Source organism: Bubalus kerabau, chromosome X, assembly GCF_029407905.1.
Source record: "Bubalus kerabau isolate K-KA32 ecotype Philippines breed swamp buffalo chromosome X, PCC_UOA_SB_1v2, whole genome shotgun sequence".
Taxonomy (NCBI): Eukaryota; Metazoa; Chordata; class Mammalia; order Artiodactyla; family Bovidae; genus Bubalus; species Bubalus kerabau.
In genome coordinates this window covers 56,917,939-56,932,655 of record NC_073647.1, presented here as the reverse complement: position 1 = coordinate 56,932,655, position 14,717 = coordinate 56,917,939, and the positions used below count along the sequence as shown (strand labels likewise).

Genomic DNA, 14,717 nt, shown 5'->3' with positions numbered 1-14,717 from the left:
GCCTTGAAGCCATATTGGAATCTCCAGCCCATTAATATTCTACCAATTAAATTGGGAAGATCTGCTGGAGAAGGGAATGGCAAACCACTCCAGTAGTCTTGCCTGGAGAATCCCATGGACAAAAGAGCCTGGTGGGCTATAGTTCAAAGGGTTGCAAAGAGTAGGACACTGAGCGACTATACACACACACACACACACACACACACACACACACACACACACACACACACGGTACTTGACAAATGCTTGCTAGAATGAATAGATGAAAACCCTGTTGATGTTTTCTTCCCTCGGACATCTGTATTCACCATTTCTACCCCATTCCCAGGGTAAAACTAGCGCCAAATCTCCCCTTTAGTACTTACATTCCTCCAAAATTTATTTCCAAATTTATCTTTCCCTATCAACACCTTCTGGAGAACGCAATGGCACCCCACTCCAGTACTCTTGCCTGGAAAATCCCATGGATGGAGGAGCCTGGTAGGCTGCAGTCCATCGGATCGCTAAGAGTCAGACACGACTGAGCGACTTCACGTTCACTTTTCACTTTCATGCGCTGGAGAAGGAAACGGCAAGCCACTCCAGTGTTCTTGCCTGGAGAATCCCAGGGATGGGGGAGCCTGGTGGGCTGCCATCTATGGGGTCGCACAGAGTCGGACACGACTGAAGCGACTTAGCAGCAGCAGCAGCAGATCAACATCTTCATCTTCCACTTATGTTAAGCAGTCTCCATTCATTGTCTCGTGGTCATGCTCATTCTTTGTTTCTTAACTCTTCCTTGTACACACCCTCTCCCTTCATTTCAACTTAATCCAGTATACTTCAAGACCCAGCTCAAGTTCTATCACCATCTTCATAAATTTCAGTGAAGATGAATCTCATCTATTTAAAAAGCTCTATCATAACTCCTGCTGTATTGGCATTTAATCATTTTTTCTCCTTGATGGTGTATGTGTCTTGACTTCCTAGAGTCTGTGTGTCTTTTTTGTGTGTTACCCACAATGTTTAGCAAAAAAGCTTATTGAATGAATGATTCATGTTGAGTACAGAAACAGAAAAAGAGGGGTGATAATGAAATAATATTAACCTCTTTCACTTTATTATTCAAGAGATCAGCAAAGCACCTTAAAGATTGACAATATCCTTGACATCTCAATTTTATAATAATAACACAATGTATACAAAGATGATACACAGATATATGCAAAGGTTACTGTATGTATCATCTTTAGAATATGCAATTGTATATAAAAGAGGAAGGAATTTTCTAAAATAAGAATTTAATAGTGGAAACCAATTCAAAATAAAAACCTTTTTTCTTAGAAACATTTGAGAATTTGGAAAGGGATTTATGCTTTTTGATTTTAGAATGAATCTATTAGGCTTCTAATAAAAGATAAAACGACACCCAAAACAAGTATTTTTTGATAAAGTTCTAGCCAATGAACTTCTAATGAGATAACTCTTGCTTTACTTCTTTCAAAACTTGAAATAAAATCACTGCTATTAAATGCAGATTTTGAGGGCAGTGATCTAATTGCCCCAACATATCCCAAGGAACAATTTAAAACTTTGATAGCTAAAATCTTGGAAGAAACAATCAAGTCTTTGAAGGCACGAAATCTTTGGAGGCTATTACTGGTAAGCGAGGTAAAAATAGATGAAACTTATAAATATTATTCTTTGGATAGTTAAATCTTAAGCAGAGAGAAACTTTAAATTAGAAAAATGTTATCTGAGCATTTTTGAAGTGGAGACTGGTCTATTGGTCTGAGGATTATAAAATAATACTAAATTAGTTCATTCTGAATAAAATACTAATCTTGAGCCACTTCATGAAATTGACATGCTTGCCTTTAATAGCTCTTTTTCTTTTTTTTTCTTTCTCATTTTTTTCTCCTTAACATTTCATAAATGTCATAATACACATTGAGTCATGATGCCTCCCCTGTATTTCTGAAATCATTATCTTGGATATTACTGAACAATTTCCAACATTTGAAATGCTGACATCGATTGATAAAGTTATTCATAATACATGCCTATTACTGATTTAATTACTTTGGGGTTAAATGAAGAAGCATTTTAAGTGGTATGCTCTGGTATAGTTCAATTATTGAAACAAATCAAATAAGAAATACATTTCAAAAAAGAAATATGATAAATGGATATCATTTCTGTAAGAAAGTTTATTTTTAAATGAAGAATATTTATAAATTAATGGCACACAGAAATGATGAATTCCTTGTCATTTGTCTTTAAATATCAGCATCATCAAATATTAAGTACCTGTAAATATCTACTCCAATTGATCTCATTCTTTTCTTTGATCTTGATACATAGTTGGATGTTTCCTTAAAAAGCTAAATACCTGTTCAGTCCTGCTGCTTTGCTGGCTAACTGATTTCTTCCTGTTGTTAAGTCATTTGTTCCCCAGACCCTTTTCCCTCTAGGATTTAACCTCTCTTCTCAAAAGTACCTGTATGTGTCACAGCCTATCATACTAACGCTGTCTGTGAGACTTGGCAGTAAAACAAGGCTGCAGCTTTCAAAGCAGCTCCAAGTATAATACAGGCAGCTCGCGTCGGGAGATGATGTAAGATGAAGTTTCAGGGCTGTGATGAAGAGGTCTTCAAATCTAAATAGCTTCTGCAAGGCAAACGGTTCTGCGTTTCTCAGGTAATTGTAATCCCTGAAATCAAAACACCTCTCAATGTGTGCAATGACACAGTTATCAAATGTTTTAAATGATTTCCTGAGCATCCGAGCTGAGAAGAATGGCAGGTTTAGATTTGCTTGAAATTCATAATATTTGTCATTCAGCCTCTGAACCAGTTTGTTCCGATCATTTGGAATGGGGCTATACAGATGGCAACCCACTGGAATGCCTTTTTTTTTCCCCCAGAGAGAGACTGCTGTCCTAGAATTATAGCAGCATATTAAAGGAAAAAATTACACCCTTTAAAAATAAATTTTCCAGGTCCCATGGGATGTTATCTTGGGAAAACTTGATACTTTATTAAAAAAACAGGAAGAGCTCATACACAACAATATCTCATGTCAGTTAAGTGCTTAGAGTAGAAGTTTCCTTTGGTAAATCTTTTACGTTTCTAGTTGGAATTTTAAATTTATTTTGCTTAAATATTTCAAGTCAGATTAAATTAGGTAACTAATGAAAGCAATTCTGAGATGTTTTTCCAACAATAAATAGATATTTTGATTTTGAGGAGTACAATGCCAAAAATATGGATCTTCCCTAAACAATGTTTGTTTAGCATTAGTGAGAAAAAAAAGAAAAGAAATTGAACTGAGGAGTTAATGTCTTTTTAAAAAGTTGTCTTGGGTTACTATTGCTTCAGTCTTTAATGTTGGTGCTTAACCTATTTTAATAAAGATTTCAGGCTTTTTCATTGGATTAGACTGGCCAAAAAGTTCGAAACCCAAATGAACTTTTTGGCCAATCCAGTAAAATAGATAATGGAATACAAAGCATGCTAATTTGTTATTCAGTTTACCCACACATACGGGGAACTCAACTGTGCAAGTCGAAAGAGCCGGGTCAGTACTGATGACATGTTGGCAGCATCTCTGAAGCACAGGCAGAGAACATTAGAAATGATTAGAAATGCATGGGAGCCTTTCCTTCTTGTGCTCTTTTCTCTCAAGGTACTACCTGTGCTATTTTGTAGTTGTTGGTTAATGGGCAAGCCTCTTGCATAAACTGTGTGCTTTGTGAAGGTAAGGATCCTGCTTTTCTTTTTCCCTTTTAAAAAAGTTGAAGTGTAATGGATTTACAACGTTAAATTTAAGGATCTTGTTTTTCATTCTCATTAACCCCCTGAGTTAGCACAGTGACTACCATAATATTAGGGGTTGAAATAGGTCTGCCAATTGAACACCTTGTGTTATAAAGTCCATGAGAACAGTGACTCTGTTGACTTCACTTTTACGTCTTGAACACCACTAGGTGCTTCTCGGCTAAAAGAATGTGAAATATGTGAAAACAAACCATTATATTTTGTGAATAACTCTTATATACAACATCTTATTTCAGCCTTTCATAAGCTTCATGGACTAGTAGGTAGGGCAGTTTATTATTATTTCCATTTTCTAGATAGGGAGACAAAGATCCAGAGTGATGAATTAACTTACTAAAATTAACTCAAACTTATAACTGTTTAGTGAAAACAAGGTAAAGGAGCTCATATGTCTGTTAGTAATTGCCCTTAAGAATAGATCTTGAGCTCACAGACATAGAAAACAAACTTATGGCCAAAGGGGAAAGAGGAGGGGCGGGAAGGATAAATTAGAAGTTTGGGGTTAACATGTTACTGAGTCCAAACTCCCTCTGATCACCTCACGACAGGCCAATGAATCCGAGAGACGAGGTGTTGAGGCAAGAAAGAGACTTTAATCGGGGAACCAGCAGACCTAGAAGATAGCAGGCTAACACCTCAAAGTAACCGTCTTGTTGGGGCCTGGATGTCAGATTCTTTATGTATCAGAGATGGGGGGAGATGAGGAAACAAAGTAAAAATACCATTTAATTGCTGCAAATATCTGCTAGAATGACAAGCCTCTGGCAGAGGGATGTGTTAGTTTCACTTCCGTACAGTCATTTCACGGGTAGTGTGAAATGGAACATCTCCTGTCATGTCAACAAACAAATATGTCACATCTATCTGTGATTCCAGCCTCACCAAATGTGAATTTCTGGGCTGCACAGGTAAGCAGCATTCAGATGCTTGTATCTTTCCTTTTCTCCTTTGCTTTTCACTTCTCTTCTTTTCACAGCTATTTGTGAGGCCTCCCCAGACAGCCATTTTGCTTTTTTGCATTTCTTTTAAATGGAGACGGTCTTGATCCCTGTCTCCTGTACAATGTCACGAACCTCTGTCCATAGTTCATCAGGCACTCTATATATCAGATCTAGTCCCCCAAATCTATTTCTCACTTCCACTGTATAATCATAAGGGATTTGATTTAGGTCATACCTGAATGGTCTAGTGGTTTTCCCTACTTTCTTCAATTTAAGTCTGAATTTGGCAATAAGGAGTTCATGATCCGAGCCACAGTCAGCTCCTGGTCTTGTTTTTGCTGCCTGCATAGAGCTTCTCCATCTTTGGCTGTAAAGAATATAATCAATCTGATTTTGGTGTTGACCATCTGGTGATGTCCATGTGTAGAGTCTTCTCTTCTGTTGTTGGAAGAGGGTGTTTGCTATGACCAGTGCATTTTCCTGGCAAAACTCTGTTAGTCTTTGCCCTGCTTCATTCCGTATCCCAAGGCCAAATTTACCTGTTACCCCAGGTATTTCTTGACTTCCTTCTTTTGCATTCCAGTCCCCTATAATGAAAAGGACATCTTTTCTGGGTGTTAGTTCTAAAAGGTCTTGTAGGTCTTCATAGAACCATCAACTTCAGCTTCTTCAGCGTTACTGGTTGGGGCATAGACTTGGATTACTGTGGTATTGAATGGTTCGCCTTGGAAACGAACAGAGATCATTCTGTCATTTTTGAGATTGCATCCATGTACTGCATTTTGGACTCTTTTGTTTTCCATGATGGTTACTCCATTTCTTCTGAGGGATTCCTGCCTGCAGTAGTAGATATAATGATCATCTGAGTTAAATTTACCCTTTTCAGTCCATTTTAGTTTGCTGATTCCTAGAATGTCGATGTTCACTCTTGCCATCTCCTGTTTGACCACTTCCAATTTGCCTTGATTCATGAACCTAACATTCCAGGTTCCTATGCAATATTGCTCTTTACAGCATCGATCCTTGCTTCCATCACCAGTCACATCCACAGCTGGGTATTGTTTTTGCTTTGGCTCCATCCTTTCATTCTTTCTGGAGTTATTTCTCCACTCATCTCCAGTAGCATATTGGGCACCTACCAAGGAGAGATAAAAATGCCTTCCTCAGTGATCAATGCAAAGAAATAGAGGAAAAGAACAGAATGGGAAAGACTAGCAATCTCTTCAAGAAAATTAGAGATACCAAGGGAACATTTCATGCAAAGATGGGCTCAATAAAGGACAGAAATGGTATGGACCTAACAGAAGCAGAAGATATTAAGAAGAGGTGGCAAGAATACACAGAAGAACTATACAAAAAAGATCTTCACGATCCAGATAATCACGATGGTGTGATCACTCACCTAGAGCCAGACATCCGGGAATGTGAAGTAAAATGGGCCTTAGAAAGCATCACTATGAACAAAGCTAGTGGAGGTGATAGAACTCCAGTTGAGCTATTTCAAAAGCTGAAAGATGATGCTGTGAAAGTGCTGCACTCAATATGCCAGCAAATTTGGAAAACTCAGCAGTGACCACAGGACTGGAAAAGGTGAGCTTTCATTCCAATCCCAAAGAAAGGCAATGCCAAAGAATGCTCAAACTACCGCACAATTGCACTCATCTCACACACTAGTAAAGTAATGCTCAAAATTCTCCAAGCCAGGCTTCAGCAGTACTTGAACCGTGAACTTCCAGATGTTCAAGCTGGTTTTAGAAAAGGCAGAGGAACCAGAGATCAAATTGCCAACATCCGCTGGATCATGGAAAAAGCAAGAGAGTTCCAGAAAAATATCTATTTCTGCTTTACTGACTATGCCAAAGCCTTTTACTGTGTGGATCACAATAAACTGGAAATTTCTGACCTGACTCTTGAGAAACCTATATGCAGGTCAAGAAGCAACAGTTAGAACTGGGCATGGAACAACAGACTGGTTCCAAATAGGAAAAAGAGTACATCAAGGCAGTATATTATCACCCTGTTTATTTAATTTCTATGCGGAGTACATCATGAGAAACGCTGGGCTGGAAGAAGCACAAGCTGGAATCAAGATTGACGGGAGAAATATCAATAACCTCAGATATGCAGATGACACCACCCTTATGGCAGAAAGTGAAGAGGAACTAAAAAGCCTCTTGATGAAAGTGAAAGTGGAGAGTGAAAAAGTTGGCTTAAAGCTCAACGTTCAGAAAACGAATATCACGGCATCTGGTCTCATCACTTCATGGGAAATGGATGGGGAAAGAGTGAAAACAGTGTCAGACTTTATTTTTCTGGGCTCCAAAATCACTGCAGATGGTGATTGCAGCCATGTAATTAAAAGACGCTTACTCCTTGGAAGAATAGTTATGACCAACCTAGATAGCGTATTCAAAATAAAAAACATTACTTTGCTAACAAAGGTCCATCTAGTCAAGGCTATGGTTTTTCCTGTGGTCATGTATGGATGTGAGAGTTGGACTATGAAGAAAGCTGAGCGCCGAAGAACTGATGCTTTTGAACTGTGGTGTTGGAGAAGACTCTTGAGAGTCCCTTGGACTGCAAGGAGATCCAACCAGTCCATTCTGAAGGAGATCAGCCCTGGGTGTCTTTGGAAGGAATGATGCTAAAGCTGAAACTCCAGTACTTTGGCCACCTCATGCGAAGAGTTGACTCATTGGAAAAGACTCTGATGCTGGGAGGGATTGGGGGCAGGAGGAGAAGGGGACAACCGAGGATGAGATGGCTGGATGGCATCATGGACTTGATAGACGTGAGTCTGACTGAACTCCAGGAGTTGGTGATGGACAGGGAGGCCTGGTGTGCTGCAATTCATGGGGTCGCAAAAAGTCGGACACGACTGAGTGACTGAACTGAACTGAACTATATAAAATAGATCAGCAAGGTCCTAATGTATAGCATAGGGAACCTATATTCAGTGTCTTGTAATAATCTATTATGGAAAAGAATCTGAAAAACAATATATAGCTGAATCACTTTGCTGTACACCTGAAGCTACCATAAAATTGGAAATCAATGCCACTTAAAAAAGAAAAAAAAAAACAGGTCTTGAGCTAGTCTGCTCTGACTTCTAAACAGAGAAAAGAATGTTGCTGTGATTGCATATGTGTATTGGCAAGTACTTATTCCTCAGAGAGATTTGTGTTTGTGTCCGTGGTGTGTTTGGTGACATTCTTTCAGCTACTTCAAAGATATGAGAACTGATTAATTATGCATCATCTAGTGTTTAAAAATCTCTTTTACATAATCTTTGTAGGGTGCCAACTAATATAAATAAGGTACTTGATTCAGTTCCCTGAACCCAGGGCCTTAAGGTGGCAGAATACTTCCCATAACTTTTCCAGTCATAACTTTTGGTGCAGTGCCTAACAGCAGGAAATCTAAATGGCAGTGTGATCATAGAATTGATACTCTGGGGTTGCAAAACTATTCCAGTAAGTTTGATTTAAAAAATTAGTGTCAGAACTTTCTGGAAACATATTTTAGCTCATGTTAAAGATGACTACAACTCTGAATATTTTCAGAAAAGCAAAGTTTGGGGAAGATAACATAAAATAACTTTTTCCATTTATTGCTAAAGGATTCTAAAGTATACATCTCCTTAAGTAGTCTATGCTCTGCTTCATCCTCACTTGTAATGGCCTTCCAATAGTACAGTAACTTGATGTTGTCATTTAAAGTGGAAATCCACTCTAATCAAATTTTATGTTGCTATGCCAGTGTTTGATAAACTCCATACATTTGTGCCTGCTGCTCTTTTCTATTGATTAAAAGTCTCTTAGCAGGTCACATGATCTTATCTTATTCAGCAATCAAAAAGCATGTGGGTCATTGCCCATGTGAGGGAGGAAAGAGAAATGGGTGTGATGACCTGTTAAATTTAGTGAACTTTAGAGGATCCAGTAGGTCGAAATATTTTCCTGTCTTCTGAGTTCTTTCCTTTGAATAGATTTCAAATGTTTTACCATGAGTATTATTAAAGATGCTCTTTATTTCAGAGTCTTCCTAAGATCTTCCTCACTGCTGAATGCAACTCTTGGAGTCTTAAACCTATCTTGCTTTTCTAGGAATCAATCTCTTTATGGTGGATGGGAGGTCGAAGGTTAATGACTGTTTCCTTCTTCCTTCCCTTCATTCTTCCAGCCATCTTTCCTTCTTTCCTTCCTTCCTCCTTTTCTTTCTTTATCAGAAGCAGCACTAGCCAGTCTCCTCTAATAGAACATAAAATCCCCACAGGCCTGTCCTAGCAACTTTTGCTTTTGTGGGCCTCTTTAGCCATAACTAACATTAAAATTATATTTTATCACTGCATTAGAATAAAGACTAATACAGTCCAGCCAGGATTACATTCATTTCATTTCTTTTTTCTCATCTTAAAGAAAATTAAAATATTTTTGTGGATCCCTGAAAAGTACTGTGGTTCCTAGGCACTGTGTTCACCATGCCTAATGGATAAGTTGGCCCTGGCTTCAAAAAGATGAATATTACCTGTCTTCATCACTACTGTACACTCAATGCCAACATTGAGTAGCTGTTTAATAAATAGTTCTCAAATAAATGGATTAAATTTTTACTAAACAGGCAGTATTTCTAAATACCTGAATCACAAGACTTTAAAATAAATTTAACTAAGCAAGATATACTCATTTCATTAGATTTTGTTCCTAACTTCATTGTGCTCTAGTTTTGACCTGCTTGAAAAATGTTCTGCATTCTTTCATCATATATATTATTAAAATATTTCTGATACAATTTTTAAAAATTTTAAATAGATCCTTGATCATCTAGATGTCCACCTGATTCTGATATCAAATACTTGTTGTTAAACTGGAAATAATAGGCCCTTGAGGCCACGGGCGGGCGGCAGGGAGGAGATACCCTACACCCTTAAGCCCGAGGCCGGGGTGGTGGGCGGGAGGAGCTACCCCACGCCCCCACACCGGAGACCAGGGGCGGCGGCACAGAGGACCAACCCCGTGATGTGGCTGCGCAGGCACAGGAGGGCCTAGAGGAGCTATCCCACGTTGAAGGTCAGGAAGGGCTGTGGTGAGGAATACCCCTCGTCCAAGGTAAGGAGCATTGGCTGTGCTTTGCTGGAGCAGCTGTGAAGAGATACCCACGCCCAAGGTAAGAGAAACCCAAGTAAGACGGTAGGTGTTGCAAGAGGGCATCAGAGGGCAGACACACTGAAACCATACTCACAGAAAACTAGTCAATCTAATCACACTAGGACCACAGCCTTGTCTAACTCAATGAAACTAAGCCATGCCTGTGGGGCAGCCCAAGATGGGCGGGTCATGGTGGAGAGATCTGACAGAATGTGGTCCACTGGAGAAGGGAATGGCAAACCACTTCAGTATTCTTGCCTTGAGAACCCCATGAACAGTATGAAAAGGCAAAATGATAGGATACTGAAAGAGAAACTCCCCAGGTCAGTAGGGGCCCAATATGCTACTGGAGATGAGTGGAGAAATAACTCCAGAAAGAATGAAGGGATGGAGCCAAAGAAAAAAGAATACCCAGCTGTGGATGTGACTTGTGATAGAAGCAAGGTCTGATGCTGTAAAGAGCAATATTGCATAGGAACATGGAATGTCAGGTCCATGAATCAAGGCAAATTGGAAGTGGTCAAACAAGAGATGGCAAGAGTGAATGTCGACATTCTAGGAATCAGCGAACTGAAATGGACTGAAATGGGTGAATTTAACTCAGATGACCATTATATCTACTACTTTGGGCAGGAATCCCTCAGAAGAAATGGAGTGGCCATCATGGTCAACAAAAGAGTCCGAAATGCAGTACTTGGATGCAATCTCAAAAATGACAGAATGATCTCTGTTCGTTTCCAAGGCAAACCATTCAATACCACAGTAATCCAAGTCTATGCCCCAACCAGTAACGCTGAAGAAGCTGAAGTTGAACGGTTCTATGAAGACCTACAAGACCTTTTAGAACTAACACCCCAAAAAAGATGTCCTTTTCATTATAGGGGACTGGAATGCAAAAGTAGGAAGTCAAGAAACACCTGGAGTAACAGGCAAATTTGGCCTTGGAATACAGAATGAAGCAGGGCAAAGACTAGTAGAGTTCTGCCAAGAAAATGCACTGGTCATAGCGAACACCCTCTTCCAACAACACAAAAGACTCTATACATGGACATCACCAGATGGTCAACACCGAAATCAGATTGATTATATTCTTTACAGCCAAAGATGGAGAAGCTCTATACAGTTAGCAAAAACAAGACCAAGAGCTGACTGTGGCTCAGACCATGAACTCTTTATTGCCAAATTCAGACTTAAATTGAAGAAAGTAGGAAAAACCACTAGACCATTCAGGTATGACCTAAATCAAATCCCTTATGATTATACAGTGGAAGTGAGAAATAGATTTAAGGGCCTAGATCTGATAGATAGAGTGCCTGATGAACTATGAAATGAGGTTCATGACATTGTACAGGAGACAGGGATCAAGACCATCCCCATGGAAAAGAAATGCAAAAAAGCAAAATGGCTGTCTGGGGAGGCCTTACAAATAGCTGTGTAAAGAAGAGAAGCAAAAAGCAAGGGAGAAAAGGAAAGAAATAAACATCTGAATGCAGAGTTCCAAAGAATAGCAAGAAGAGATAAAAAAGCCTTCCTCAGTGATCAATGCAAAGAAATAGAGGAAAACAACAGAATGGGAAAGACTAGAGATCTCTTCAAGAAAATCAGAGATACCAAAGGAACATTTCATGCAAAGATGGGCTCGATAAAGGATAGAAATGGTATGGACCTAACAGAAGCAGAAGATATTAAGAAGAGATGGCAAGAATACACAGAAGAACTGTACAAAAAAGATCTTCATGACCCAGATAATCACGATGGTGTGATCACTGGCCTAGAGCCAGACATCCTGGAATGTGAAGTCATGTGGGCCTCAGAAAGCATCACTATGAACAAAGCTAGTGGAGGTGATAGAATCCCAGTTGAGCTATTCCAAATCCTCAAAGATGATGCTGTGAAAGTGCTGCACTCAATATGCCAGCACATTTGGAAAACTCAGCAGTGGCCACAGGACTGGAAAAGGTCCATTTTCATTCCAATCCCAAAGAAAGGCAATGCCAAAGAATGCTCAAACTACCGCACAATTGCACTCATCTCACACACTAGGAAACTAATGCTCAAAATTCTCCAAGCCAGGCTTCAGCAATATGTGAACTGTGAACTTCCTGATGTTCAAGCTGGTTTTAGGAAAGGCAGAGGAACCAGAGATCAAATTGCCAACATCCGCTGGATCATGGAAAAAGCAAGAGAGTTCTAGAAAAACATCTATTTCTGCTTTATTGACTATGCCAAAGCCTTTGACTGTGTGGATCACAAGAAACTGTGGAAAATTCTGAAAGAGATGGGAATACCAGACCACCTGATCTGCCTCTTGAGAAATTTGTATGCAGGTCAGGAAGCAACAGTTAGAACTGGACATGGAACAACAGACTGGTTCCAAATAGGAAAAGGAGTTCGTCAAGGCTGTATATTGTCACCCTGTTTATTTAACTTATATGCAGAGTACGTCATGAGAAACGCTGGACTGGAAGAAACACAAGCTGGAATCAAGGTTGCCGGGAGAAATATCAATAACCTCAGATATGCAGATGATACCACCCTTATGGCAGAAAGTGAAGAGGAACTAAAAAGCCTCTTGATGAAGTTGAAAGTGGAGAGTGAAAAAGTTGGCTTAAAGCTCAACATTCAGAAAACGAAGGTCATGGCATCTGGTCCCATCACTTCATGGGAAATAGATGGGGAAACAGTGGAAACAGGGTCAGACTTTATTTTTCTGTGCTCCAAAATCACTGCAGATGGTGACTGCAGCCATGAAATTAAAAGACACTTACTCCTTGGAAGGAAAGTTATGACCAACCTAGATAGCATATTCAAAAGCAGAGACATTACTTTGCCAACAAAGGTCCGTCTAGTCAAGGCTATGGTTTTTCCTGTGGTCATGTATGGATGTGAGAGTTGGACTGTGAAGAAGGCTGAGCACCGAAGAATTGATGCTTTTGAACTGTGGTGTTGGAGAAGACTCTTGAGAGTCCCTTGGACTGCAAGGAGATCCAACCAGTCCATTCTGAAGGAGATCAGCCCTGGGATTTCTTTGGAAGAAATGATGCTAAAGCTGAAACTCCAGTACTTTGGCCACCTCATGTGAAGCGTTGACTCATTGGAAAAGACTCTGATGCTGGGAGGGATTGGGGGCAGGAGGAGAAGGGGATGACAGAGGATGAGATGGCTGGATGGCATCACTGACTCGATGGTCGTGAGTCTGAGTGAACTCCGGGAGTTGGTGATGGACAGGGAGGCCTGGCGTGCTGCGATTCATGGGGTCGCAAAGAGTCAGACACGACTGAGCGACTGATCTGATCTGATATATCAGATTACTTTATGTGGATTCTTCCATCATTTTTCTACTTTCTTTTCTTTTGTAAAATAAGTGTATAACAGGTAAATTTGTGAGTCTGGTAGGATGTATGAGAGTTAAGTGACAACTAAGAGTCTATCTTGCTTTGCTGGTACTTCAAATTGTGATTTTTGACAGTTTTTTGAATTTTCAATTTTGTCAGTTTACTAAGCTGTCACCAAGCACTGTCATGTTGATCTATGCTAACCAGTGTATAAATTCCCACGTGGCTCAGTGGTAAAGAATTTTGCCTGCCACTGCAGGAGACTTGAGTTTGGTCCCTTGGTTGGGAAGATCCCCTGGTCAAAGGAATGGCAACCCACTCTAGTATTCTTGCCTGGGAAACCCCAGGGACGGAGGGGACAGGTGGGCTACAGTCCATAAAGTCACAGAAGAGTCAGACATGAGTTAGTGACTAAACAAAAAAAAAACAATAACCAATGTATAGTCCTTGCCCTCAAGGAGTTCAAAGATTAGTGCTATTCTTCAGTTTCCTTTCTGGGATTAAAATGCATGCTTATAATCAGCCCTACTTATCCACAGGTTCCAAATTTGTGGATTCTACCAACCATGGATCAAAAATAATAAGAGAAACAAAAAACAAAAAAAAACTACAGAAAGTTCCAAATAGCAAAACTTGAATTTGCTGCACATTATTTATATGGCTTTCACATTGTAATAAATATAAGTAATCTAGAGATGATTTAAAGTGTTGCATAGGTTATATGCAAATATTATGCTATTTTATATGAGGGACTTGAGCATCCTTGGATATTGGTAACCTACAGGGGGAGGTGGCGGGGTTCCAGTGCCCTGTGCATACTGAGGGACAACTGTACGTTAGTAATCAAAGACCTACCAGGTATTTGTGAAATAAGAGCAAACTAATTGATAGTCTTGGGAGAAGAGTGAATCATGGACATGTTTAGGACAAGCAAACTACTCCTGTTGTACTCTATAGCACATCTTTCTAGGGACATAATATTTATGTCCTCCTGCTCTGTTAACCACTGTTCAAAATGTTATTTTCCTGCAACTAAGAGTCATGATGTTGTCCTTCTTGAATTAAATACACTTTTGTAAAATGTTGCAATTCCCAGGAGAACAGATATTATTTACTGATAGCATTTTCAGTTCAGTTCAGTTCAGTCACTCAGTCATGTCTGACTCTTTGCCACCCCATGAACTGCAGCACACCAGGCCTCCCCTGTCTATAACCAACTCCCTGACTTTACCCAGACTCATGTGCATTGAGTTGGTAATGCCATCCAACCATCTCATCCTCTGTTGTCCCCTTCTCCTCCTGCCTTCAATCTTTCCCATCATCAGGGTCTTTTCTTTCTTTCTTTTTTTTTTTTAGAATATTTGTTAGGATTTTATTTTTAAATACTCAGCCCAAATTTGATTTGCTATAACTTTAACCCATTGTCCTACTTCTGTGCATTTTGCATCAGGCTCTTTTCAAATGAGTCAGTTCTTT

The 14,717-nt window shown here is 39.6% G+C and overlaps 1 pseudogene; it reads right to left on the bottom strand.

The window, feature by feature from the left end:
* Window positions 1-2,469: 2,469 nt before the first annotated feature.
* LOC129640031 (endogenous retrovirus group PABLB member 1 Env polyprotein-like) overlaps window positions 2,470-14,717 on the bottom strand; it is a 29,837-nt pseudogene continuing 17,589 nt past the window's right edge.